Genomic DNA, 19,032 nt, shown 5'->3' on the forward strand with positions numbered 1-19,032 from the left:
GTGGGTGATAATTATATGGGTGCGTGGGAGGAGGGTCCCAACTATTGGAAGTGGAAATCATCTAGCAAGGTGACAATACACATCCCACTGCACCGCAATGAATCGTACGACGACATGGTTCGAACATAATTGAGAGCGGAGAATTAGAATACGAGCCAAAGAACGTTGTGATTAGCTATGTAATAAATGGGCGGGGTAAAATACATCCCACGTTCATAAATAATGATCGGCATGTGTCATTATACATGTTGGATATCGTTGTCGATGGCTCTAGGCCATTATTGAGGATAAATGTCATCCCGAGGTCTCCGATAATCCCACCACCACAACCGACAATCGACGAACATGATTTATTTAAAGATGAGAGTTTGGATGCTCATCTATTGGATTCAGAAGATCATTCAATGGAATTGGAAGATCCAATTTTCTCTGAAGAAGCGGGAGAAGAGTGCAAATTAGGAGCACAAACCAACCACACCTTCTCCGATGAAACTAATTTTTAGGTAAATCAAATATTTAGCAACAAAAAGGATCTGAAATTATTACTGGATGTAGTAGCTATGAGAAATTCTCTTGATTATGCTACATTGAAGAGCTGTGGCAAATTCCTCAAGGTGAAATACGTTTGTCCTAGCTGCGCATGGATGTTGCGGGCGAAGAAGGACGGTCCAGTGTAACCATGACCCTCTCCTCCTCCGTAATGACCTAAACCGTCTCTTCTATTATCTAGGACAGGACAGGGAGCACTGGCACCGTGAACTCCAGCGTATCGCTCATTTTTTATGGGTGATTGTGGAGCAACTCAACATGGAGCCCGAGGAGATGATCACTCCCACCATCCCCTTAGCTTAGGTTTAATTTTTTTTTGTTTTTTTTGTTTTAAGTTCATTGCAATGAGAAGCTTTCATGGTTAGGAATATATTAGATGAAAGCTTCTTTATTTTTCTATTTTTCTCGTCTTTTGTTGTACATATGGTTCTACACCATTGCAATGAAGTATGAATGAAGTATCTTTGTTTCCTACAGTTGTCTCCTATTTAATTTTACAATTTTGTTTTTGTTTGAAATTTTGCAATTTTTCCAATTAGAAGATGAATCAAATGGTTGTGAGATGTGAAAATTAATTCATATATGATAATGAAAAATGGATTTGGTCTATCCGGAATTATTTTGTTATAAATATGGTGCTAAACCATTGCAATGACCTTATGAATGAAGTATTTTCATGTTTCCTGCATTTGTCTCTACTTTAATTTTAATATTTTCTTCTTTTTTGAATTTTTGCAATTTATCCTTTTAGAAGATTAACGAAACAGTTGTTAGATGTCAAAATTAATTCATATAAGCAAATGAAAAATGAATCTGGTCTATCCACAATTATGTTGATTTATACAAAATTAAATACAAAGTCGATGTAGTTTATTAGTTACTGAGATCAATATCTATGCGCGAACATCTACGTAATCGATGCATTCCACTATGAAGTCCATCGATTGTGTCCAGTGTATATTATAGACTGTAAGCCTTGTCAATAATATACCATATCGATTTATTGCCCTTAGTAGTATATTTGGAAAAAAGGTAATAATTAGTTAATCAAAAAATAAATAATTGAATTTTATACTAGTAAAGGATCTTAAGCATGTCATGTGATCGTATGAGAGTCCATGTAAATTGTAGAAGGTGATCAAGGACGTGTGAGGATGGACTGCGGATGAACAAATGAATTCCTCACTACATACTAGTGCTTTGGTAAACATTACCCTAAGGATGTTGGTTGTTCAACCAAAACTCATCACCTCACACATCTTTGATCAACACTTTTAATTTACGTGGACTCTCATAGGATCACATGACTTGTTTAGGTTCATTCGATTGCATAAAATTTAATTACTTATTATTTTATTAATTAAATAATTCTTTTCAAAATATGTGCTAGTCATGGTCTATAAATATGTGTCCTAGTCTAGTACATTTATTAATAAAGTTGTACACCACATATGCTAGACTATGCTTAGTTATGTACTTGACCTGATATAGTCTAGCATAGCCTGTAAACTACTTCCAAAATTAAATAACTAGACTATGATATTTAATCACATACTATGACTAGGACATATTTTGAGAAGGATTAATTAATTAATAGAATAATAAATAATTGAATATTAAGCAATTAAATGAGCCTAAACAAGTCATGTTATCGTATGAGAGTCCACATAAATTGAAAGAGGTGATTAAAGATGTGAGGTGATGAGTTGTAGTTGAACAAATGAATTCTCCACAACATACTTGTGCTTTGGGTAAACATTGCCCCAAGCATGTTTGTTGTTCATCCACTATCCATCCTCCCACATCTTTGATCACCTTATCCAATTTACATAGACCCTCATACGATCACATGACTTGTTCAAGCTCTTTTAATTGCATAAAATTCAATTATTTATTATTTTAGTGATTAAACAATCCTTCTCAAAACATGTGCTAGTTATGGTCTATGAATATGTATCATCGTCTAATGCGGTTATTGAGAAATTAGCTCTTAGTTTATGTTAGACGGTCTATCTATGCGATGCATCATCTACCAAATGCATGAGAAGGCATCAATTATAAATAAGGTCTATGAAACTAGTCCAGTAGTAACAAAAATCTAAATATCAGATTTTTACAATGGTAATAAAGTACATGTCAAATCACATCCAACGATAATATGTCACTTTTTTCTTCTATAAAATAAAGGCTATTTTTTTGTTAATACTCTTATTTTTTTGTCTTTAATTTTTTATAACAACTATAATGTCTCAAGCACCCCAAACATCAAATGCAAAAGTGTCCTACATATTTCTTTATGGCAATCCAGCTGTTTTTAGAACGTCATGCATCGATTCGAATCCAAGTCAAAAATTCTTTAATTGTGCGTTTGGAAAGGATAATGGCGGGTGTTCTTTTTTTAAGTGGCTTGATGAAGACTCACCGATGAGCAACCCATTAATATCAAATTTTTGAGGCACTTCTAAGTTTCATATACTATAAAGGTTTTAGAAATCTGAAGAAAATAGAGATCTACTCATGACATTGCTAAAAGAAGCCAAACAACAAAGGGATTACTTGAAATGATCACAAAAAGAAGTCAAAATGAAAAGTGATCAACTAAAGCAAATAGATGTATGATTTCTTAAATCAATAGGGATATAGGAAACTGAATAAATAGATGTATGATTTCTTAAATCAATCATGGGTGTAATCTATAATTAATAGAGAATTATGTCTATATATTTTATCATCGACCTTTATAAACCATGATAGTTACTGTAAATATATGATTTACTCAATCGATAGTCTATTAAGTCTATACATTATAGAGAACAACTTCTACAATATTTTTAATCAACCACTATAAATTAGGATAATAACTGAACTGGTAACGCAATGAAGTCAATTGTTTAGTCTAACGAGACAATGTAATAACTGAAAATAATTTCATTAGTAAATGTCATTATTGACATTCCAAATATATGTAATTCAATTATTCATAAAAAATAAATCACTAAAAACAACAAATCACTAAGAAAACCTTTTGTTCCAAATCCACCAAACTACTTGTTTTCTTAATTGAGTTCCGCAACAATACCCATCACATCCACTTCTTTTTCATAATATTTTTTCTCCTCTTCTTCAACTTCTTTCTTCTCATTTTTTCTTCTTTTTTTTCTTCTGATGATTTCTTCTCTTCTTCAATGTTTTCAACTTCCTGTTCAACCACTAATTCTTCGTCAACCGCCTTATCTTTTTTGTCTTCTTCTGATTTCTTTTAACTGCTCTATTAACTCTTCTCACCATTTATGATCTACAATAAAAAATAAATATGTAGTGGTCGATTTATCGACCACTAGTCTATTAATAAAAATAAAAAAATACAACAAAAATAAATCTGTAGTGATCGATCCATCGACCACTTGTCTATTAAGAAAAACGGGAAAATGCCTCACATCAAACATGTAAATCAAGTTTCAAATTCACTAGATATTGGTAGTGCAATTCACAACAACAAGAACACCATTAAAATGAGTTCAATTCAGTACAAAAAATTCAAAATCAATACGCAATATAAGTTTAAAAAGTTAAAAATTTCTACTCATTATCCAAAGTAAAACACAATTAAACATCCAGAATTGACAATGTTAACTAAAAACACTCAAATTTTGATTAATTCAATGAAGAACAATGCAATTTTTGTCAAGATCGAAGAACCCCAGCACAAAATGTCGTTGAAAAAAATTACTAAAATGAATCTAAAACTTATTGGGGAAGAAAATTAGACTTACCTGAGCAAGAGAAACTGAAAAATTTCGGCTGAGGAAGCAAGAATCGTGCAAACTTTTTTTTTCCGATAAATATAAACTAAAATCAGGAGAAGGAAGGTTTTGAGGAGAGAGAAATGTAGTTGAAAATATTAAATGATTTTATGGAAAATTAATAAATATAAAAAGGGAACCATGTTGTATTTTTTAAAAAGTTGTATTTTTTTTCAAATTTTAAAAATATTAAAGAAGCCCATAACCCTACAACCCTGACCCACTTTTTACCTTTTTCATACCCTAACTCTAAAAAATATATCAAAAAGAAATTTGGTGTCCAACCCTCAAAATAAGTTTTGTAAGTGGGTAGTTATCAAAATTGTCTCCACACTCTACCCTTTACCCCACTCTCATAGCATTTGCCTAGATTAATATTAAATACTTTTCGGATATTAAATATTTTCCTTCATATATCAAAATCAAACACATCCTTAGCACTCCCTTACTTTTCAATAGACTACTAGACAGAAGTCAGGTGTCCAATCGAATTGAAAGGTCTGGATCATTTTATTAGATGATCCATTTAATTGAATCAAAAGCAGTACCAGAGCTCACTCTACTATCAAAGGTTGAGGTGGGTGGTATCTCTATAATTAAAGCTCTCGGATTCGAGTTATGGAAAAAGAATCATCTTCTAGAAAGAGCACTTTACTCTAAAGTGATACTTTCTTGTGCGAATCAGAATTAGTTGAACCCTAGAAATGGCATAGAAAATACTATTTCCTCTATTTGAAAAGGACCTACTTTGACTCGACACAAAGTTTAAGAAAATAAAGAAGAGTTTTGAATTTTATGGTCTTTAATTAAAGTTGTGTCAAATGTACCAAAATGTCCTTTAATCTTGTCGTCCTAAACATGTCATCTGAAAAGTTGAAATTAAAGTATTAACAAAAAAAGAAAGAGATCATTCTTTTTTAAACAGACTAGAAAGGAAAGTAAGTTATTCTTTTTTAAATAGAGGGAGTACTAATTAAGGTTACTTATATATGTCCAGATATTCATTGAAGCAGATGATGCACATCAAGTTTATTCAGTAAAAGATCGAGAGAAATTTCTACCTTGAGAGTGAATAAAGGCCAGGAACGCGCAGACGAACAAGTGGAACAACGTGTTTCTTCATAGAGTTCTTTGGGTTGAGTCCAGCTTCTGTATTATGCTATCGAGTGGTATTCCTAATTAGTTTATCGTAGAAGCATTCAATTGTTATCAAGTAGAGTAAACATTATTGGTTCAAGCCAGAATTAGGTTGAAGAAAATCAGCAACAAGAGTGATTGTTTGCGTGAAGGGCTTCAGGATAATCTCTTAGGATTACTAGTATAATATGAATTTGGTTCTGTTTTAGCAGAAGGCTGAGTTGAAACCCTATACGGGTGTGGTCTGGGATTTTTTCACCTCTGATTCATGATGGTTTTTCACATAAAATTTAGTGTTTATTTTTACATACTTCACATTCCTACAACAAACTAGCAAGCAACGTCACTTGCTAGTTCCATCAGTTAGTTCCTATAACTCAGGCGACATTAGGAACATTTTGAGAATGTGCAAAAATTTTAGAACGGTCAAAGTCACCATCCTCTTTTGTCATGTAAATGTACAAATTCAACATTTTAAAAAATATTAAAACATCAAAATTAAGTTTAAACTCTCTCTGTTGTATCATTATAAAAAATAATTTTTCGAAGGAATGAATCTGTCATACCCGTCAATTCATGATATATATCATATGAGTATCATAAAAGATTGAGGAGCTTTTTGAAGAAATAAATCAGTTCTTTATGGTATATACCATGTGCATTATAGAAGTCTGAGAATTTTCTTTCTTCGGTTTTTAAGACAGAGTTTGTGTTTTTCTTGAAAATGAATCAGTCCTCAATGATACTCGGTTAATATTATATTATATACCTCATGAGTATTATAAGGAACTATCGATTAATTCTTTTGAAGCACTGAATAACTGGTTTATGATACCTGTCAATATATGATGTATATTGTATAGGGTATCATAGAGGACTGGATGGTGTTTTTTCGAAGGAATGAACATGTCCTTTACTATAACGGTTAGTTATTTCCTCAGTCTCAATTTATACGATTCATTTTTCTTTTTAGTCAGGCCCAAAAAATGACATATTTCTCTCACTTTAAAATTCTCACTTTACTCTTAATGAAATGATTTATAACCACACAAACATCTTAGACTTATTCTAAACTACAAATTTCAAAAATATTTCTTTCTTAAATTCCGTATCAAGTCAAACTAATTCACATAAACTGAGAAGGAGGAAATATGATATATAGTGTTTGCAGAAAGAAGTAACAAGGTTCTGCATCACACATTACGCTAAGCATGAAGCGATGCGAGTGCATCATTAATGTGAAATTTTATTCAAAAGAAAAAGACTAAATTGAGCATTCAAATATTACGACATAACTGAAAAGACCACAACAACTATATGATCAACATCAAAGACTATATATATATGTATATATATATGTGGGAGAATCTCCTTTTTTGATAGTCCTCACAATTTTTTTAGTGCAATTAGATAGTCACACATGTTTATTATTTTTTCTTTACATATTGTTACATTTGTCCTCATTTATTATTTTATGATATTTTTATTTGTGTATTTATAAATGAATTATACACAGTAGTAATTTTTATAAATCTCTTCTTGTGCCTTATTAAATTATTTGTTTGTTTTTACTTATTTCTTATGTTAAAATTAATTGTTTTTCTTTCTTATTTATTTTCATAAATCAAGAAAGATTATAACTTTTTGCTGTATCATTATTATTATTATTATTATTATTATTATTATTATTATTATTATCATCATCATCAAGTAATTAGAGAAAATTGAAGAAAAGATGTCTTTTAAGTCTTGAATGAAGGATTGCGATATTGAACAACTTAAACGGTCAAACATAATTAGAAAACATGATTAAGTTAACTGTGGAGTTGATTAATATTTTCAAAACTTTCTAATCTTTTCAAAATACAAATCAACTCACACCCCTCTCCTCCAAATCAACCGTCTATCTCCTTTCTCTCACTCTATAGGCTCTCAACTCTCTCCCAACTAACAGTTCTGCAAAATTTCTCCCTTTAAGCTCTGGCAAAAAATGGCTGGGCGAGTTTCTTTTCGACTTTCAAACATCAATCGATGTGAAGAAACAAAGAAACTTGAGCCAATATCTCTGGCGGCAACAGTTTCGAGTTCTTCGTTGTCCCATTTCTTCTTTCATAGGTGAAAAATTATGACTTGAGCCAACTTCTCTGTTGGTTAACAATTTAATATTTCTTGCTTAAATTTGAAATGTGGACTGAATAAAACCTTAATTTCTGGCATTTCTTCTCTACTCTTTTCGGTGTGAAATATTTTTTTTGTTGTTATTACAGTTCTTGTTGTCGAACTATTGATTCGATTTGTTGGTGATTTGTTATAACCATTGATGTTCTTAGTGTGCGTGTGTTGTGTTGGTATTTCTGGGTTGATTTATTATTTTTCTTTGTAAAAATAGTGACACAACAGATTAACTATCTGATGCAATAGATTAACCATTTGATATAATAGATTATCCATCTGACGCAATAGATTAATCACCTGATGCAACAGATTAACCATCTGATGCAACAGATTAACTGTCTGATGTAACAGATTAATCATCTAATCCAACGGATGAAATATCTAATGTAATAGATTAAACATCTAATGCAACAGATGAACACAATAGATCATTCATCTGTTGCGATAGACGACTCTTCTGTTTGGAAGAAATCTAAATAATATTGATCCAACAGATAGCTCAATTGGCAAAAAATGAGTGATCTGTTTCAACAGATGCGCCTGGTTTTATTATTTCCAACGGATTACTCATCTACTGTAACAAGTTACTTATATGCTGTAATAGATATCCTACCTGGTGCAACAGATGAGTGATCTATTTTTATTATCTCCAATGAATTACTCATCCACTGCAATAAGTTGGTTATATGCTGCAACAGGTAACCTACCTAGTGCAACAGATGAGTGATCTATTTTTATTATTTCCAATAGATTACTCATCCGCTGCAACAGGTTACTTATATGCTGCAACAAATATCCTACCTGGTGTAAAAGATGAGTGATCTTTTTTTATTGCCTCCAATGGATTGCTCATCCACTACAATATGTTGGTTATATGCTGCAACATATAACCTACCTGGTGCAACAGATAAGTGATCTATTTTTATTGCCTCTAACAGATTACTTATTTGCTATAATAGGTTGATTATATGCTACAATATATATCCTACCTGGTGCAATAGATGAGTGATCCATTGGAAATAATAAGAATAAATCACTCAGTTATTGCACCAGGTAGGATATCTGTTGCTACCTGGTGCAACAGATAAGTGAATTATTATAATTTTTTTCAACGGATTACTCATCTGCTGCAACAGGTTGGTTATATGTTACATCAAATAACATTTCTAGTGCAATAGATGAGTGATCTATTTTTATTATTTCTAATGAATTACTCATCCATTGCAACAGGTTGGTTAAATGTTGCAACAGATAACCTTCCTGGTGCAACAGATGAGTGATTTGTTTTTATTATTTCCAATAGTTTACTCATCTATTGCAATAGGTCGATAATATGTTGCAATAGATAACATACCTGGTGCTACAGATGTGTGGTCTGTTGGAACTGTTATTTTGCTGTTTGCATGTTAGATTTGTTGTTATCCCTTTTTAATGATGCATTAATCAATTATAATCTATTCTATGTTTCTATTAATTTAAGATAATATGACTCCCAAAAGCAAAGAAAGTGAATCAAGTCCAAGTAAAAGAACAAGTGAAGCAGCTACGCTACATCCACCACTCTATGAGCTTGCTTTACAAGCGTTATCTCAATCAGGAGTAGAAGTAATGAACATGGAAAGAGGAATATTTCAAAATAGATAATCTAAATACTAATAGCCATTCAACCGAAGTGTTGGTCAAAACCTTCAACATTGATCGTAATCCTGTGAGAATTTAGTGCGATGGTGCCACAGATTAAATGGGTGATTTCGTGGTTAAGTCAGCCATGGGAAAATTTTTTGACACCTTCAAAAAAATAATTTGAGAATAAAAATTGGACTCTTATTTTAGGGAAAGCTACTTTGGCCAATATCTTGATTTGCCGGAGGACAACAATGCTCATTTTCAAATGAAAATGGTATATGATCTTCTCAAGCATAGATTTATGTATAAAAACAAAGATAAAATGGATGATGTGTGGATAAATTACTGTGGCATGCCTGTTTGTTTTGGTTGGAAGAAGTTCGCCATAGTTACTGGACTAAGATGTCATCCTCCTCCTCCTCCTTTCCTAGTTGTACCCACTCTAACCTAAAAAAACACCCACACACCCTAAAAAGGCAAAGGCAAGTCGAGTGATCATGATGACCTGATGTCCATTATTTGTTCAAATAAAAGACTTTCAAAGAAGCACAAACAATCATTGTGCTTGGTTTAGTTTGTACATAATATTCTTTAGGCGAAAGACATTAACAACAACATAAACCTCAGTTTAACAATCTGAGGATCTTGAGGAATTTAACAGCTATCCTTGGGGTTATGAAAGCTTTAAAATGACTGTCAAATATTTATTGACTCTGTTAACGCTAAAGACAGTCAACTTATATGGCTTTCCATGGGCTTTCATGGTAAATATTTCTTTTATTATGATATGATTCATTTTTTTTATTCAATTTTGCTTTTGATTTATTATCGTTATATTATAGGCTTGTGCATTTGAAGCCATTCCTTATTTGAGACAAAAAGGGAACTACCAAGAAAAAGTTTTCTATCCAAGAATCGTAAGATGGTTGTCGTCTAAAACTAATAAAAATGCAAAATTTTTTGATCTTTTCAATCTCCTAAAGGAAACGGTAAGTCTATTTCTAATCAAGTTTTTATTTTAATTAATGATTATTTTAATTGATTTCATCATCATTCTAATATATGTACTGATTTATTTTAGATTGTCTATCCGTGGCTTATTCTGACCAATCGAGAGTTGAAGATTCTATTTTTTCTTACTTTATGGTCTGTGCAAACTTTATCAGACCCTAAGGTCATTGATAGAATAAAAATAGAATTGTTTGGAGCAACAACCATCACAAGAAAAATAATTTTGAAGGGTGATCTTGTTGTTGTTGATGATGGTAGTGGTAGTGGTAATGGTAGTGGTGCTGCTGTTGGGGATAATGATGCTCCTCTTATAGTTTTTAAAACAACAAGCCATTATGATTATAATCATACTGGTTATACAGATTTTGCGACTTCTAGTGAATGTTCTGCATATAAATGTCAAGACTGTAAGGCAAAATATGATGGAGTCATTAATGCTATTAATACACTAACTGCTTTTGTAAAGAAAATGACATCTAAGAGGGGTAACATTCCATCAAAGAGGATTTCATATCCGTATACTCCACTATAGATCAACTTGGATAAGAGGAGAAGGAAAAATATTTGCAGGGCATCATCAAGCATCAGAAAAAGCAAAATTTCAATGTCTCTGTCTTTGTCTTGCACCACTGTTCAATGTAGAAGGGCCAAATGAAAGCAACATAAGTTGAAGAAGGTGAATGTATATCATGTGTTCCAATAAGCAAATAGCCACATCTCTATTTTAACAGATGATACATCTACTAAGAATTATCAAATAGATATATACATCTGTTGCAACTATTGTCTAACCTGTTACATCAGATGCGTTATTTGTTGCAACATATGTCTATCTGTTTTAGCAAATCAAAGAGATTTTTGTACTATTTTAATTTTTACCAACAAATGAGTCTTATGTTGCAACAGATGGGTCATCTTTTTAAAATTATCATACCACTCTATTTTACTTGTTCGAATTTGTCCCAAATCTATCTGTTGCAAAGTAAGACTCATCTATTGCAATAGATAGACAATCTATTGTATATCTGTAATTACCATTGACAATTCTGGCTTTTCAAGTAGATGTCACAGTAGAAGCTACTACTGAAGAGCATAATATCACAGTTGATAATCCATCAATTTCTTCAAAAAAAGAACAAAAAAATAGAGCCTTTTAATTTGGGAGAATGGAAGAATTACTCGTTCGAAGGGTTTAACATCTCAGATGAGGCTCTAAAAAATTAACAAAGTTGATCAACAACTATTCAGAATGGATTACCGATGGATTGTTAAAGCATCTTGTCGGTAGGTACATAAATCAAGTTTAAAGCTATTGATTGATACAATTCTTGTTCTAAAAATATAACATTAACACATATAAATCATTATGTAGAAAACAAAATGACGAACACTACAAAGTGAATGAATCGAGTCTTCGTTTTGATATGTTCGACTTTGTTGTTGTACATCCCAGAATGAAGAATTGGTTCTATTTGATGTCACAGCCCCAAACTTGCTAGAATAATGAGGTTTAAATACTATACATATTATTATTAATTAATACTCTATTTAATTGCATCCGTATATTGATTTTTTCATCATGTAATCTAAAATGTTTGATAGTATAAACAACACATTGATGTCATTTTTAACTTTCTCCGAAAAAAGGTCAAGATATAAACACAAGAACAATACAGATACACGATAGGCAATTATTTGTTTTACATCAATAATGCCTACGATAGGTATTGCCAACAACAGCTGGAAGTTTTCCAAAATGAGGAATGCTTAATCAATATCATCAAAGGTTTTAGCATTCCAGTTGGCTTACCTTGGTATTTGGTTGACGAAGTGTACATCCCAATCAATTGTCGTGATGAATTTCATTAGGTGTTGGCTGTCGTCATTTTAAAAGAGAGGTGCATCCGAGTTTATGACTCGATGTCGTGAAGGAGACATTTTAGGCTGTCTTCTAAGATACAAAAGCTAGCCAAAATATTGCCTACTTACCTTGATATGAGTGGCTTTTTAGACCAAAAGGTTCGTATTGATTGGTAGATGATTGAAGCATACCGAGATAAAATAGATAATCCATTTGATGTACAATATGTTGAAGGAATTTCTCAATCAATCATTAGTAGCCTGTAAGTATAAGTATCATGATTTAGTTTCATTTCATAAATTTCACAGCACTTACATGAACTGCAAGATATGGATTATCTATTTTTTTTAAAATGCAGGGATTGCGATCTTTTTATTGCGACTTACGCCGACTAATTGAGCGATGGATTATAAGTACCAAATGATGAAATTGATGCCAGATTACTCTGCCAAAGATATGTTGCTTTTTTATGGAAATATGGAGAAGCAAAAGCTTAGAAACCGTGCGCAAGCGACATTAAAGATCCACGACGACCAAAGCCAAATTCTGTAGCACCGGATGAAGATTAACTTGTCCATATTGGGTAGATTTTTATAGCTTGAGTCTGTCAATGTAAGAACCTATCTTCCTTGGTTAACTTGTTGATTTATTTTTAGAGTAGATCATTTGTACCCATAATAATTTTTTTACATTTCACTTATTTGTTGAGATATTTCATGTAATTTTTGAAGGCTTCAATTTATTTTATGCTGTCTATGATTATAATTTAATCCTTACTTTTAAACTTATTAATTGAAATGGAATACTAGATTTAAATATCGCAACAGATAATACATCTGCTGCAATAGACGACATATCTTATCAAACAGATTTAGACATATTTTGCAACATGTAGGTCATTTGCTGGAAATTATATAATAGGTCTTCCTACCTTTTTGATTTGTTCCAATAGATTACCCATCAGTTGCAATAGATAGATTATATGTTGCAATAAATTGTATATCTATTTCGACATATAGATAGAAACATTTGCATAATGCAACAGATAACCAACCTATTGCAACTGATAATCAATCTGCCACAATTGGTATGATATCTATTACAATAGATATACAATCTGTTGCATTATAAAAATTCAACTTTCGTTAGACATAAAAAAATTGCCACTACAATGTAAAGTGAACCAAGTGGCTTGAAATAAAAAATTGTCATTGTGTTCATTTTTGTCTTTGTACATATTCTTCTTTATACACGAGCTCCAACCATTTAGTTAGTACCTCATAAACCTTAATCTCTCCCTTTTTGAGTAGCATCTCAATAGCGAGAAAATATTTGACTTCTACATCCATGACTGCAGGGATTCTCTGTGCCTTGGTCTAGCTTTTGCCATGTGGATATGGCCTCTTCCCTCTAACATTGTTAATCATGTTTTTTCTGTAATGCCCTAAAATTTCTACCCTGAGATGTCACATAGTGCTTAGGGATACACGTAGCCGCAAGCTAACCCTTGAAGCCAGACACTTCCTCAAGGAACTCAATTCAACAATAGTCATGCATAATAAAGAAATATATCACATCGGGTTCACGAAAGATACTGGAGAATAATAAACTGTACAACCAAAGTATATATTGAATGTCTGCACATACCATCCCTCCAGTCTGACAAAGCTTTTATACATCAAAATCAAGGAGCCTTTGGGATAAACCCAACTGACTCAACAGTACTGAAAGCCATAACAACAAAATAATATCACAAAAATATAGACACGGTCCTCGAACCATGAGGACTCACTATTGAGAAAACATAGTGAGGCACCCGAATATAGCTAACGCGGATGCGGCTAAGTACCTGAACCTACATTACGAGAAAATGTAGCCTATAGGAAAATATATGGGTCAGCATTTTAGAATGTTATGAGTATGTGGGGGTGTATGGAACAATGTAAATATTACATCAATTTAATGAAAATATGCATATGTACAATGATGGCTCACTTGGCTTGAGTTAGATTGAAACATACTTTTTATCATCTCATTGTAAATAATCATATGATAAAACCTCATAAATCATCATAAACAACTCAACTCTTCAACTCAAGACTCGGAGTGACTCGGTAATTCAAGAAACTCAACTCTTATGGACATAGGAGGTTCTTATAACCGTCATAAACCATGTGAGCTATATGGAGTCTAATGTTTTACCCTTCTAAGGAGAGAAACCCACATTGTCGGGAGAGTCATACTTTTGCCAGGGAGTACAACCTCAATTTAGTGATCAAAATCTCATACTTGGCCTCTGGCCCAGAAATATACATACCAATCCTAGGGTGGCACATAGTTTCGGGGAAAATACCATATTTCCTGCTCGGTGCTAAATACTACTCCCAGACACAAGCTTAGAACGCGGTAGGAAATCCACTACAAATATCACAAGGGTCTATCATTAAGATCAAATCAAATCGCTTTCTCATTTATCAAATCATAATCAATTTGTGGATTTCTAACTCGACTCAAATCAAATAAATCTTTCTCAATATCGAAATGTATCAATTCATTAAATCATGGCAACATCAATAACTTTGAGAAAATATCAAGACTCATTGTAACAACTCAATCTCATGAATCAATATACTCAATAATCCAATTTGTCATAAGGAAGTTTAAAGCTTGACACATATCTTGAAAGCACTTGAAATATCAACTCATGATACAAATATGAAATTCATAATATTAAATATCATGTCATAACTTGAGAATAGTAAAATAATCATGTATAATAAATTTATATTCTCATAGTCTTATGAAGAAGTAATTTGGGTATAAACCCACTTGCAAAATCATATAAATCCATATTAGAAATAGAAGCTTTGGGCACAAGAACGAAAAGATTGATCTTGTTCAAAACCCCAAATAGCTTAATCTTTGAAATTGGATGAATTCTAGTGCTTCAGACTCTATCCGCACTTGTAATAAATGATTCTCGAAGCCTACACTATAAGGAACTTGGTTCTTTAAGAAATCTTAAAGATTTATGCTTGATTTTTGGAAGATAAATGTTCTTGAATGAAACCCTAGATATATTTTCTTAAGAGAATTGGAAGAGAAAATGAAGAAATTAGGGTTTCGATGGGGATTCTCATATATATAGGGGCCTCCAAAAGATGGTAAAAGACCAAAATACCCTTGAAAAAATGTCCTTTAATTGCTGAAAAAATAGCTGACAACATTTGTGACAAGTCGTCAGACCTGTGACAGGTCGTCACGAACTGTCATCACAAAAATAGTGGAATTTATGACTTTCTGCTTAAGGTTGATGACATTTTATGACAAGCCGTCAAACTTGTGACAAGTCGTCACAAAATGTCATCACAAAATGTTGGAATTTGTGACTTTCTGCTTAAGGTGATGAAATTTTGTGACAAGCCGTCAGACTTGTGACAAGTTGTTACAAAATATCATCACACAGTTTTCAGGCTGACATGCTGGACTAAAATAGGCATAACTTCTTGCTCCGACACTGGATTTGGGTGAAGTTGGTACGTTGGAAAGCTAATTCAATTACTATCTATTGGTGGGTCATGAACTCAAAATTTCTTAGTGTAACAAGAGATATGCTCATTTGAAGTTGACTATGCCAAAATCCTTCTCAAGAATTCAATCGGTAAGGGATGTTTTGATTCATCTAATTGCTAGGACAACTTTGAGGCCTTAATACACATCACCCTTGATCAGAAAACAAGCAAAACACTATAATTTATTTCTCATGAGCTTGAGTTATGGTGTCACTATTGGTTAGAGTTCTTGAGGTATTACAATATCTCTCCCTTGGAAACATTCGTCCCTGAATGTTGCTAGAAAGGCCAAGAATAAGAAAAAAATGAGGACATATCGCTGGAACAACTCACTCAAAGGACTTACTTCACTCTATACCTTTGGATACTATACAAAATGTATGAATTCATGATAGAAGTAGAGACACAACTTAATCTTTAATAAGAAGGGGACAGAATTAAGAAGGAATGGTACCTTCTTCTCGCTCCGAACTCACAGAAAAGAGGTGAGGGTACTTGGCTTGCATATCAGCTTCCGCTTCCCAAGTAGCACCCTCAACGGATTTATTTTGACAAAGCACTTTAACCAAATGAACTTCTTAGTTCCTTAGCCTACGAATTTGAAAATCCAAAATCTCAACTGGAATCTCCTCGAATGAAAGGCTGTCCTGAATATCTAAGCTTTCGGAAGAATCAACCATGACAGAATCACCAATATACTTCTTAGGAATAAAAACATGGAATACTGAATGAATGCTAGACAACTCTGTGGGTAACTCCACCTCATATGCTACTTTCCCAACACGGCTTAAAATCCTGTATGGACCAACATAACGGGGACTAAGCTTTCCCTTCTTCCTAAATCTCTTCACCCTTTTCATGGGTGAAACCTTAAATTATACCAAATCATTAACATTAAACTCAAGATATTTTCTTCTTACATCTGCATATGAATTCTGACGACTATGAGCGGTCTTTAATCTTTCTCGAATCAACTTAAATTTTTCCATAGCCTCGAACGCAGCATCAGGCCCAATCACAGCTGATTCTGCTACTTCAAACCAACCTATAGGCGATCTACATCTCCTCCCATACAAATTTTCAAATGGGGATATCTGAATACTACCATGGAAACTATTGTTATACGTAAATTTGATCAATGGTAAGTGCTCATCCCAACTACCTTTGAAATCAAGAGCACATGCCCTCAATATGTCCTCCAAAGTCTGAATAGTCTTCTCAGCCTGACCATCAATCTGCAGATTAAAAGCGGAACTCAAATAAACTTGGGTACTAAGACCCTTCTGAAAGGCTCTCCAAAACTGTGAAGTAAACCTATCTGAGATGATAGACAAAGGAACTCCATGCAATCTGACTAACTCACAGATATACAATCTAGCATAATCCTCAGCTTTAAAAGATGAATGCACTAGCAAGAAATAAGCTGATTTAGTCAACCAGTCTATAACAACCCAAATCAAATTATGATGATCACGAGAGGGAGGCAAACTAATTACGAAATCCATATTTACTTCTTCCCACTTCTAAGTAGGAATGATAAACTCTTGCATTACACCACCGGGCCTTTGGTGCTTTACCTTAACCTGTTGACAAGTAGAACACTTTGCCACAAATCCTTCTATGTCTTTCTTCATACCGTTCCACCAATAGATTTCCCGTAAATTGTGGTACATCTTGGTAGCACCGGGATGAATAGAATATTGTGTTCCATGCGCTTCAACCATAATTCTCTACCTTAGATCATAAACATTGAGAACACACAATCAACCATGCAATCTCAACATACCATCTCCCTCTTGGGAGAAAACCTCTACCTTTTGGTCCTTAACTGACTCCTTCAGTTTGACCAAACTAGGATCCCTATCTTGCTTCTCCTTTACCTTTGAGACCAAAGAGGACTTGGAACTACTCTGAACTAACATATTCCTTTCAGTGGAATCAAGAAAGCTAACACCCAACCTAGATAAACGATGCACATCACGAGCTAATTATTTCTTATCATTCTCTACATGAGCTACACTACCCATAGATAACCTGCTAAGAGCATCTGCCACAATATTGGCCTTGCCCGGGTGATAAACACACTTATATCATAGTCTTTTAGCAACTCTAACCATCTTGTTTGCCTAAGATTCAACTCCCTCTGAGAAAACACATAATGCAGGATTTTGTGATCTATAAACACATCAACATGAACACCATACAAATAATGTCTCCAAATTTTCAAAGCAAAAACTACAGCTGCTAATTCAAGATCATGGGTTGGGTAATTATTCTCATAAGGTTTCAACTGTCTAGAGGCATAAGCTATAAATTTACCCCTCTGCATCAACACACAACCTAAACCAACTCTAGAAGCATAACAATACACAACAAAACCATCAGTACCATCGGGTAAAGCTAACACTGGGGCTAAAGTGAGTCGAGTCTTTAACTCGTGAAAACTCTTCTCACAGGCACCTGTCCAATGGAACTTAAATTTCTTTTAGGTCAACCGAGACATGGGAGATGTAATGGAAGAGAAGCTCGCAACAAAACGATGGTAGTAACCAGATAGACCCAAGAAATTTCTAATTTCAGATGGGGAGGTAGGTCTAGGCTAATTCCTTATAGGTTTTGTCTTTTGGGGATCGACTCTAATGCCTTTGGCAGAAATAATGTGACCCAAAAAAGCAACTGACCTTAGACAAACTTCATACTTTCTAAATTTAGTGAATAATTAATGATCCTTAAGAGTTTGCAAGACAATTCTAAGATGGTCGGCATGATCATCCTCTCTTTGGGAATACACAAGAATATCATCTATGAATACAATGACAAACATATTAAGATATTGCTTGAACACTCGATTCATGAGGTCCATGAAGGCTGCAGGAACATTGGTTAACCCAAAAAATATAACAAGAAACTCAAAGTGACAATAATGAGTTCGGAAGGCTGTCTTTGGAATATCACACTCTCTCACTTTAAGCTGATGATAGTCGGATCTAAGGTCTATCTTTGAGAAATAACTTGCACCCTGCAACTGATCAAATAAATTATCAATTCTAGGAAGAGGGTACTTTTTCTTGATAGTTATCTTGTTGAGTTGACGGTAGTCAATGCACATACATAATGGACCATCTTTCTTATGTATGAATAGAACAGGTGCACCTTACAGGGATATACGGGGTCTGATAAAGCCTTTGTCTAAGAGATCTTTGAGTTGTTCCTTTAACTCTTTAAGTTCAGTGAGAGCCATACGGTATAAAGGAATGGAAATAGGCTGAGTGCATGGAAGGAGATCAATCCCAAATTC

The sequence above is a fragment of the Capsicum annuum genome, chromosome 12, assembly GCF_002878395.1.
Source record: "Capsicum annuum cultivar UCD-10X-F1 chromosome 12, UCD10Xv1.1, whole genome shotgun sequence".
Taxonomy (NCBI): Eukaryota; Viridiplantae; Streptophyta; class Magnoliopsida; order Solanales; family Solanaceae; genus Capsicum; species Capsicum annuum.